This window comes from Rosa chinensis, chromosome 2 (assembly GCF_002994745.2).
Source record: "Rosa chinensis cultivar Old Blush chromosome 2, RchiOBHm-V2, whole genome shotgun sequence".
NCBI lineage: Eukaryota > Viridiplantae > Streptophyta > Magnoliopsida > Rosales > Rosaceae > Rosa > Rosa chinensis.
The window spans coordinates 68372918-68383453 of NC_037089.1; the positions used below are offsets into that span (position 1 = coordinate 68372918).

General features: G+C 33.8%; 1 long non-coding RNA gene across 1 annotated transcript; it reads right to left on the minus strand.

Moving 5' to 3' along the window:
• Positions 1–2340: 2340 nt before the first annotated feature.
• On the minus strand, positions 2341–6571 carry LOC121051380. Its single transcript, XR_005805536.1, has 3 exons — positions 5974–6571; positions 5228–5298; positions 2341–2501 (listed from the first exon to the last, which is right to left on the minus strand). It is a non-coding gene; the product is annotated as an uncharacterized LOC121051380 (long non-coding RNA).
• Positions 6572–10536: the final 3965 nt, after the last annotated feature.

Sequence of the window (10536 nt, forward strand, 5' to 3'; positions counted from 1 at the left end):
TGACTTAGTCAACCCCTCATTTCGAGTCTTCACTCTTCAATCTTCAGTCTTCACCTCTCTGCTTCACCTCTCTCGACCTTCACCTCTCTCTCTCTCTCTCGACAGCCGCTCTTCTCAGCTCTCACTTCTCACAACATCGAACGCCGTCGATCTCCAACCAAGGACGCCGTCGATCTCTGACCTAAGACGCCGTCAATCTCCGACCGAGGACGCATCGATCTCCGACCGAGGACGTCGTCTGATCTCTTCTCTAGATGGAATCGATAGGGGCAGTTGCTTGCTTCTTCGGTCATGATTCTCTGTTTTCTATTGAAGATTTGTTATGTTCTTCCACAAATTGTGTGATCTGGAGGTTTTGATGGCCTATCTCCTTTTGCTTTTGTCTCCTTTTGCTTTTGTTTTGCCAAATTTTAAACCTTGCATTTATTTGATTATGTTGGAATTTCCTTTTTTTTTTTTTAACAGACTGTTTGATAATGACTGTGTGAGTGTTTTATAATGGGTGTTTGATAATTGTTAATTGATTGTTTCATTGTTTACTGTTATTGAGCTACTAGTATAGCAAATTAGTTGAGCATCGCAAAGACGCAAACTATGTTCATTTATGCTAAATTATGTGTTTGATTTCATTCTCAGGGAAGTGGAGCATCACAAACTCCCAATGCGACACCAACTAGGTCAAGCACATATGAACAACACCAACTGCTACAAGTGATTTAGTTTGATTTAGTTTTGGAAATTGCTTTTTGGTTTGAAATGTTGAACAATTGGAGCAAATTGTTGATATTTTATACTTGATCTGCAGGTTTGAGTGTTTAACAGATTGTTAACGTTATTCACTTATTTGTCTAGTTTAGAACTTGAGATGTTGATGTCATGAACAGGTTATTTAAATTGTTCATTACTTGATTTAGTGAACAGATTATGAGTGGGTTATTTTATTGATATTTTGATAGTAATGGTTACTCATTTTAGGATAGCTAAATTTGTCGACTTTGGTCGAAAATATGCGAAAAAAAAAAAGAAAGTCGAACACAACCGAAACCGATCCGCACCGTACCGTACCGCAAAACGGTGTAACCGAAGTAAGTGGTGTAGGTTTTTAAAATGCGGTTGCGGTTTTAAATATAGCACAACCGAATGAAGCGGTTCGGTTACGGGATTGGCCTAACACCGATCCGCACCGAACCGCGCCCACCCCTAGTCCCTAGAATCTCAAATGACATCACCTGAGTCCAAAATTTAAATTTGGCTCGAAATATGACATTAGCTGCTGAGTTGGGGCTGACATGGGGGCCCATAGGGAGCACTACTAGAGAAAACCCATTCAGAGAAAAATTTATTTTGTCTCTAATAGCTGAGAATTCGTCCCCCAAAAAAATTTGAGACGGAACCGTTTTGTGGCTAAAGTCGTCTCCTAAAGCTCGTCCCAAATTATTTAAGGCAACGACCGATAAATTCCGTCTCCTAATGTATTTCGAGAAGAATTAAAAATTGTCTCATATTCAATGAAATTTCATCCCCCATTCTCATTTGAGCATTGAGAGAATGGAGGGAAAATAAAATAAATTGGTGCCAATTAGAGGAATATGGGACAAACTCACTCCGTCTCCTTTTATTTTCAAAATTTAATTTTTTTTTTCAAATTTAATGGCGCCAATTAGACAAATAGGGGACGAAACTCACTCCGTCTCCTTTTATTCTCAAATTTTAAATTATTTTTAAATTAAATTTTTATTTTTAATAAATTATTGAATAATATTAGACAACAAATCTAATGGTTGTCGCCAATTATATAAATAGAATTTGTTTTTACCAAAAATTTGAATTTATTATGGATAATAGTAATAAACAGAGCCTAACATCAACTCTTTTTTCAAATCCAACAAATATTAACAAATTGAGCACTTTCATAATATGCTTCACAAGTCTTCAACTATAAATAATATCTGTAACAAATTATGATCAATAATGCAGATGGCTTTTGATGGAGAACCAGAGGCATATGGACTATCCTTGAACATGTGTCTGATCAGTATACCTGCACCAAAAGCCTTAATCATAAAATACCGCTGACTCCAAGAAAATTCATGAAACTGAGGCAATGAAAATATATGTTGGACCTTGATAAAGGAATATTGAAAGGAGTAAACAGGATTTCATAAGGAAACATCAAAGAAAGCAATCATAATGTTGTACAGAAATAGATTCATGTCACGCCCCCAAATCCAAGGCCAATATTGTACTAAAATATGGCTCGTGAATTTGTGACGTGAGTCAAAACAAATACAATTTTCTTCTTGAATAAATTGAAAGAAAGTAAAAGACTATGTATAGATATATCTGAATAATACTTTTATTAGGAAACGAAATCATTATTTATACAATACCAAAGTTTAGCAAAATATATTACAGTACTCATTCTCTTGAAATAATAGTAGGAAAAACTTTCTTTTATTTAGTAGGTTCATCCCCTTTTCCCCCATGCATCTACTCGTTACCTGAAAACATGAAGGTGTAGCGTCATGAGTAACACAGACCCAGTAAGTACAACTTACATTCTTATACTAGTGTGTCTTATAAGAAAATCAAAACTGAACAACCAAGTAAAATGTACCGAGAACCATTTATATGTTCACACCAAATCTTAAATATGTATTTGTATACACACAACAGACGTATATATATATAAACTGGTAATAAATCACATAGTCACATCTCTTGGTCGAATCAACAAATACTGCAGCAATAATAGGTGCAAATAACCTCAAAACAATGCATGCTCGATTCTCTTCTCACTTAACACCATAACATAACATGTTGCAAACATTTATTTGATCAAAATAAATATTTGTATACTTCTCTTCTTAGTGAATATTTCAGATTAACTGGTATCAACTCATAAATTCACGTGCTAGGGTCCATAATACCAAAGCACGGGTAAGTCAGATTGACTGGTAACAACTCATAAATCCACGTGCTAGGGTCCATAATACCAAAGCACGGGTAAGTCAGATTGACTGGTAACAACTCATAAATCCACATGCTAGGGTCCAACGTACTATACCAAAGCATGGGACAGCCGCAACATACTAAGGACACTACCAAAGTATGTATACTCAAAGTAAGCAACCTTCCAAAGAGTATAATAGTGCACTATCTGTAGGGACTAGGGCCCAAGGCTAACTTCTCATAACACAACACACTTTTACCAGTAATTCACTTAAGCACGGGGTAGTACTAATCACCCAATTTCACATCTCCAGATATAATTATGTCAATAAAGCATAGAAAGCTTTAAGTAGTAAATAAAACAGCTACATAAATAGTAACAAAGCATATAAACAAGCTTATAAATATAACTGAAATTGTGTGGACAAATTAATATATATATATATACATAATTACGCGTGTATATATATATATATATAAACAAAACTTGAAAGTAATTGTGCAATGAAATAAAGATACTGCAAATTAAACTTGAAAGTAAATGTGCGAAAAAAATAAAGGTACTGCAAATTAAACGTGAAAGTAAATGTGTGATAAAATAAAGGTACTGCAAATTAAATGTCACACCCCGAATTTTGAAATAAGTATTCAAATCCGGAACATGACTAATAACAATACAAATAACGCTCTGAATTTTTTTCTCTCAGAAACAACCACTAATTACACCTCTTGATATTACATAAACCAAATCCTCAAGCTACTTATTACAACACACTCTCACCAAATCAAATTGTAAAACTCAATGAGTATAATTCTCCTCACAAAACAAATGTTGTAAATCTAATACTAATTCTCTAAACCGCACGATCACTGCCCTGATTCTCCTGACCTGTGAGATTACCCGCTACACAATTTGAATAGTGTACCGGGATTGCAACAACACCAAACCCGGTAAGCTTTTTGCAAAGCTTGTGAGTAAACAAGAAAGAACTGTTGATTTATTTAATTACAGTTATTATAACTCAGGTAAACAATCAACACACTCACAAGGTAATTCCAAAAATCATATAAACATAAAAGTAGGTATTTTTCGATACTCTCTTTTAAAACTCAATCAGCAAATATTGCATCATTAATATGTGAAATAACATTAAAGCAATGCATGCTTGATTTTCTTTTTACCAACACCCTCACATATTCAAAATATATCATGGATAGATATTTGATCAATTTCACATAACACCTTCACATATTTCAAATATATCATGGATAGATATTTGATCAATTTCACATAACACCTTCACATATCATGGATAGATATTTGATCAATTTCACATAACACCTTCACATATCATGAATAGATATTTGATCAATTTCACATAAGTACACTTCTCTTTTTAGTGAATTTTCAGATTAACTGGTAACAAATCATAAATCCACGTGTTAGGGTCCAACGTACTATACCCAAAACACGGGAAAACCAGGTTGACTGGTAACAAATCATAAATCCACATGCTAGGGTCCAACGTACTATACCAAAGCATGGGACAACCATCAGCATACCAAGGACACTACCAAAGTATGTATACTCAAAGTAAGCAACCTTCCTAAGAGTATAATAGTGCACTATCTGTAGGGACTAGGGCCCAAGGCTAAACATAACACCAAAACACATTTACCAGTAATTCACTTAAGCACGGGGTAGTAGATAACACCCGGCTTCACAATTGTACTTCTCAGACATAACCAATTTCTCAACATACAATCTTTATAAGTTTTAGATTGTATAAATGTGTATAAATTTATATGTACACCCATATAAAGAGACATATTATTTCAAGACAAATCTTTACTTCTTAAAATAATTTCCACATATTCATAATTGACCATATAAAATAGCTTTCACATCTCATGATCAACATTTCATTATTCAACAATTAAATGGGAGATTAATAGCTTGAATAATATCCAATCAATTCTCAATCATTTCATCATACCAATCATACATCAATCAACATATATATTTCACGTAAATATATATATACGTAATCATCCACTCAGGAATGACCACTAATACCAACTATAGTTCAAGTATAAAAACCGTGAAATTCATTTGTATAATAAAATCATTTTTACTTACCTATGGACCGTAGTTGATCAAGTCCATATGATTTAAAACAAATATTTATTCCATAAATATTTTCACACAATTACGACAAAATAAAGTAATTAAATTTATTCGGTTCGTAATATGAACCACGTGAGGTTTACTCACCTCTAATCCCGTTGCGTCTTCAATTTCACAAAACCCATCAAAACCGCTCACCAAGGAAGACCGTCAATCACCTAAATCCAATATGATCATAACTTAGCCAACAACTCATAAACAAAATTAAATGACGATCCAACGGTCAGATCGCAGTTATATGATGATCCAACGGTAGGATCCTCACAGATCGCCCTTAGGATCATCCTCCTAATTTATCACGAAGATCCAACGGTCGGATCTTCCTGAATCCTCCTTATAAATATCTCCACAAAATTTCATGAAAATCCAACGGTCGGATTCTCACGAATCGCCTTCCAAAATACTAATCCACAATTATACGAAGATCCAACGGTCGGATCTTCTCCCGTGTCCACACATGGTCACTGGGACAGTCATACGATCAACATATCAAAACTACAAGTCCATCGGACGGTCCGATCTTCACAGATCATTAATCGAATAATCGAAATTAATCGAAACCGTAACATTCATAATTAAATCATACGATATCCAAAAATTATGAATAATATATGCAGACGATCGTATCGACACGTAGAACACAAAAATGGACAGAAACTGTCCTTGGGGTGGCCGGAGGTCGCCGGAAACCACCATCACAGTGGCGGCACCGCCGCCCATTCAAAGTCAAAATTAGACAAAACTCCCAACATGAAAGTTCTTCATCTTAACTCGAATTGAAACTTTCATAACTACACAAAAGTCTGATTATGAACCAATCGATCGAATTTTACCTTAGAAGCCGATGGATCCGATGAACCCTAGTTTTGAATTCGTTCCAATTCGATCTCTACAGATGAAATCGATGCAATCCACCTTAGGGGAAATGATCTACATCCTCAGAAGTGCAGAATTCCCTCAAGAATCACGGCAAAAGGTGGCCGGAGGAGGGAGAATGACGCTGGGGAAGGGAGGTGATTTCCAGCTCGACTATACCGTGTTCTTCGACTTGTATAGGCTACCACGTTGGTTATTTCCCTTCGATCTCTTCTACAAAGTTCTAATATAGCTCAAGCCTAGCAAAATCCCTTTTGGAATCAACTCGATTTGAGGTCGGATGAGAGAGATATCGGCCGGTGAAGGAAGAGCAGCATCGGCGAATTCCAGCTCGAGCTGTGCAGCTTCTCGGCCTCCTAACGCCTTCCACGGTTCTTTTCTCACTTTGATGTCTTCTAGGAAGTTTTAACTGACTTCAAGGTGAATGAAATTTCTTTTGGAATTAAGTCGATCGGAGGTCTGTGGAGGGAGATATGGCCGGTGGAAGAGAGAGGCCGAAATCTGGGCTCGGGAGAGAAATCTGCAGAAGATTTCCAAAAATGAAAATTTTCGGGATTTTTTTGCTATTTATAGAAAGTTCCCCAAATTTCAATTGATCATAACTTTCTCATACGAACTCCGAATATTGCGTTCCACATATGCACGCGATCGTATCGACGAGCTCTACAACTTTCATGAAGGAAATTTTCCCAAATTCGGTACGCATAAAAAGTCACTTTTTGAGACCCCCCCTAAATAACGTTCGATTTCGAAATAAAACCGTTCGAACTACTTCCACAACTTCTCCAAGCTTCGTACTCGCTCTTAATACCGAGAAATCAATTATACAAATCCACAAAATTTAATTTGGATTTTTCGGGGTATTACATTAAACTTGAAAGTAAATGTGCGAAAAAAATAAAGGTACTGCAAATTAAACTTGAAAGTAAATGTGCGATAAAATAAAGGTACTGCAAATTAAACTTGAAAGTAAATGTGCGATAAAATAAAGGTACTGAAAATTAAAAGTAGTAAGAGAATATTAGTTAGTAGTCAAAGAGTCAGTAGTCATTTTTCCATAGTATTGGAAATCTTAGTCCAAAGTGTCCATTCGTCAATCAAAATAATACACCAAGTACCGTCAACTTTCTGTTTTTATAACTTGTTCAAATCATGTCCGAAATAGTCAAGTGAGGACACCAAGTCATAGGATTTTTCATAAGGAATTCAATGGAATAAGTCATATAGTCCAGATCAGAGTGATATAGTCCAGAAATGGTCAAGAACCATAACAGTGCAGAAACCGATATTTTTATTACTGTCCTTTGATATCTAAGTCTTTACGTATAGTATAAAATTACCATTAATTCTCAAACTTTCCAGATCACAAGTAGAGGTCCTAAGCTTCAAATTGATATAAAGTTTGTAGAGAATGGTTAAGAAATGAGGGAGATATGAATTTTTGAAGTTGTGATGACTGCATGAGATTTCCAGCAAGTATAAAAGTTGAAAACTTGATTAGCCATAACTTCTTCATTTCTTAACCTTTTTTAGTGATTCAAAAGCCTAAATTGAAGAACTTTTGATGAGGAATCTAATAATGTAATTATTTTTGAAAAAACAGATTTTTTTATATACGAAAATACTGGTTTGCATAAAAGCAGATCCTTTTCCATCTTATCATTGATTATGTAGTTTGATAAATCTTAAAGATAAAAGAACATAAAAATGTATTCATGTACTTACTTAAGAAACTCAGAAGGTCTTGTGATCAAACTTTGGACTTCTTTCACAAAAGGGAATGTCTTAAGAGAGAAAGGGTGAAGGATTTGTGTGAAGAACTTCTAGTTGGGTTTTCTCTTCAACTAAGGGAGTTTTGATCAATTTTGCATTTGATCTTCAAGCTTGTGGGAAAATATGATCAGATCATATGCTTAAATAGGCTAGAATTAAGCATAAAATAAGTAAGTGGCAAATTATTATAAGGTGAGTGACTAATTACTATTTAGGTTAAATGATTAAAAGGATAAAATAAAATTTAAAAAAAATAAAAAGAAAGAAAGCATAAATCCACTTGCTAAATATATATATATGCATATATATATATATATATATATATGTATTTACACATACACATCCATATGCACATTTACCCAATTAATAAGTAAAGAACTTTAGTGCTTTCCTTAAGGTAAAAAAAAAATTACCTATATGACTTGTAAGTATAGCATGTGGTATTATCGGTTTCTAAACGGAAAAAAAAAATGCTTAGAAGATACTTGGATTATTTCTAAGTTTAAGGTATCTTAGAGTGCTCTACAGGGATACTAAGTTTCGGGTTATTACAATTCATGATGAGCATAAATGCATAATGTAACGAAAATCGAACACCAAAAGTTAATATCAAGAATGAAAATCCATAAGTAAGCTAAATAAAATTATCTTTATAGTAAATATCAAGAGTGGAAATCAATACTAACTTGAAATTTAAACCATGTAAAAAAAAATGGAGAATTCCCAAAGCATACATTGAATAATCCAATTCTATAAAAGTGGATATTTAGTAAGAAACACAAACATCATTATATTCAATATAAAATACTCTCCTAATTGAAAGAAATCCTCCCCAAAGCGAACCTGGGTGAAAAGAAATCCTCTCAAAGTGAATCCCCTAAATATAAATCTGTGTAAGGATAAATCTCTCATTTCCTCAAAGCGAATATGGGTTGAAGTATTCCCTTCAAGAGAAATCCAAGTGAAGAGTGGAATCCAGATGAGGGGAAATCCTCTCAAACCGGATTTAATTAGGTGGGGAGCATTCCCTTCCCTTCAAGGGAAATCCAAGTGAGGGGTGGAATTCAGGTGAGGGGAAATCTTCTCAAACCGAATTTAGGTGAGGAGTATTCCCTTCAAAGGAAATCAAAGTGAGGAGTAGAATTCAAGTGAGGAGAAATCTTCTCATAGTCTATCTGGGCGAGGAGTATTTCTTTAAGGGAAATCCGAGTGAGAAGTGGAATCCAGGTGAAGAAAAATTCTCTCAAAACGAATCTAAGTGAGGATAATTCATGATGGAGCAATTTTTGCAAAAGAAAAAAAGTTGATGAACCCATGTTTCAAAAAATAACTCATTGTAGTTCAAAAACTTAATGGAACCACCTATAATCTCTTTTTTGACATTAATGAAGTTGACTTTCATATTTTTTTTATATGTAAATCTAATAAGCTAACATTCATATCACTAATGATTGAAGAACTTGATCACGCTTGTTGAGGTCGGATTATCTAGAAACTCAAATCTTCGTTGCGCATTGGCTGAATTAAATGTCCAAGTAAATTTTAATTAAAGATAAATTATATATGATAAATATAAGAGCTAAAGTCATTTTTCCACCATTAACTTTATACCTAAAATCATTTGTGCCCCTAAACTTCTAATATGAACTCTTGTGCCCTTGTACTTCTCCAATATGGTATTTATTTATTTATTTTATAATTATATTTAGAACTAAAGTCATTTTTCCACCCTTAACTTTATACCTAAAATCATTGGATGAATTAGTTTACTAATGGCTTTGATTAATTATATTGGAGAGTATAAGGGCATATGTGATCAAATTAGAAGTTTAGGAACATAAATGATTTTAGATGTAAAGTTCATGGTGGTAAAATGACTTTAGTTCTAAATATAATTATAAAAATAAATAAATAAATAAATACCATACATATGATTATCATAAATTTTGTTTACGTAAATACCCCTTATACATATACTATATGAACCACATTAATTTAGAAGGGTAAATAAGTAAAATTAGAGATTAGAGATAATAAGAAATTAAAATATTTTTTTTTTAAATATGATCTTCTATTCCTCTCGTAGGGTTTATTAAATATGACTTGTAACTTTGCTGTTTGTTAAAAAAAAAAATACTTTTTTTTTTTGTACGACAAATCTAATTGAAGAGATCTTAGGCCTTTGGATTTTGAAGTAAAAATTCTGAAAATTCGTAGTATAGTTTCTCCAACTATAATGACTATGAGACGGAGAGAAGAGAAGAAACCAAAAGATAACTAGAGGCTAAGCGAAAGCAAAATAAGAGAGAAGAGAGATTCTATGACAGAGACCTTGTTGCTCGGAGGTATTGGTGTTTGGAGGATTGTATGAATAAGACTCAAAGTGGTATTATGCCCTGATCAATATTACAGAATAAAAGGTCTCCTACTTATGGAGACCTAAATCATAATCATCACTAAAGATTCCCGCTAAAGCCTTAAAAAGTTTCCTATATTAACTCTCTCTTAAATCCCGCTAGAAGGTCTCCTACTTATAACCTCTTTGCTAAATCCAGCCAAAGGTCTCCTACCTTAAAAAGTCTCCTACTTATTAACAATGCTAAATCCTTCCAAAGTTCTCCTACCTTAAAAGGACTCCTACTTATTAACTCTATGCTAAATCCCGCCAGAGGTCTCCTACTGCTTATTGATTCTTTGCTAAATCCAGCCAAAAGAAAATGTAAGTAAGACAAAAATTCTTTTATTAA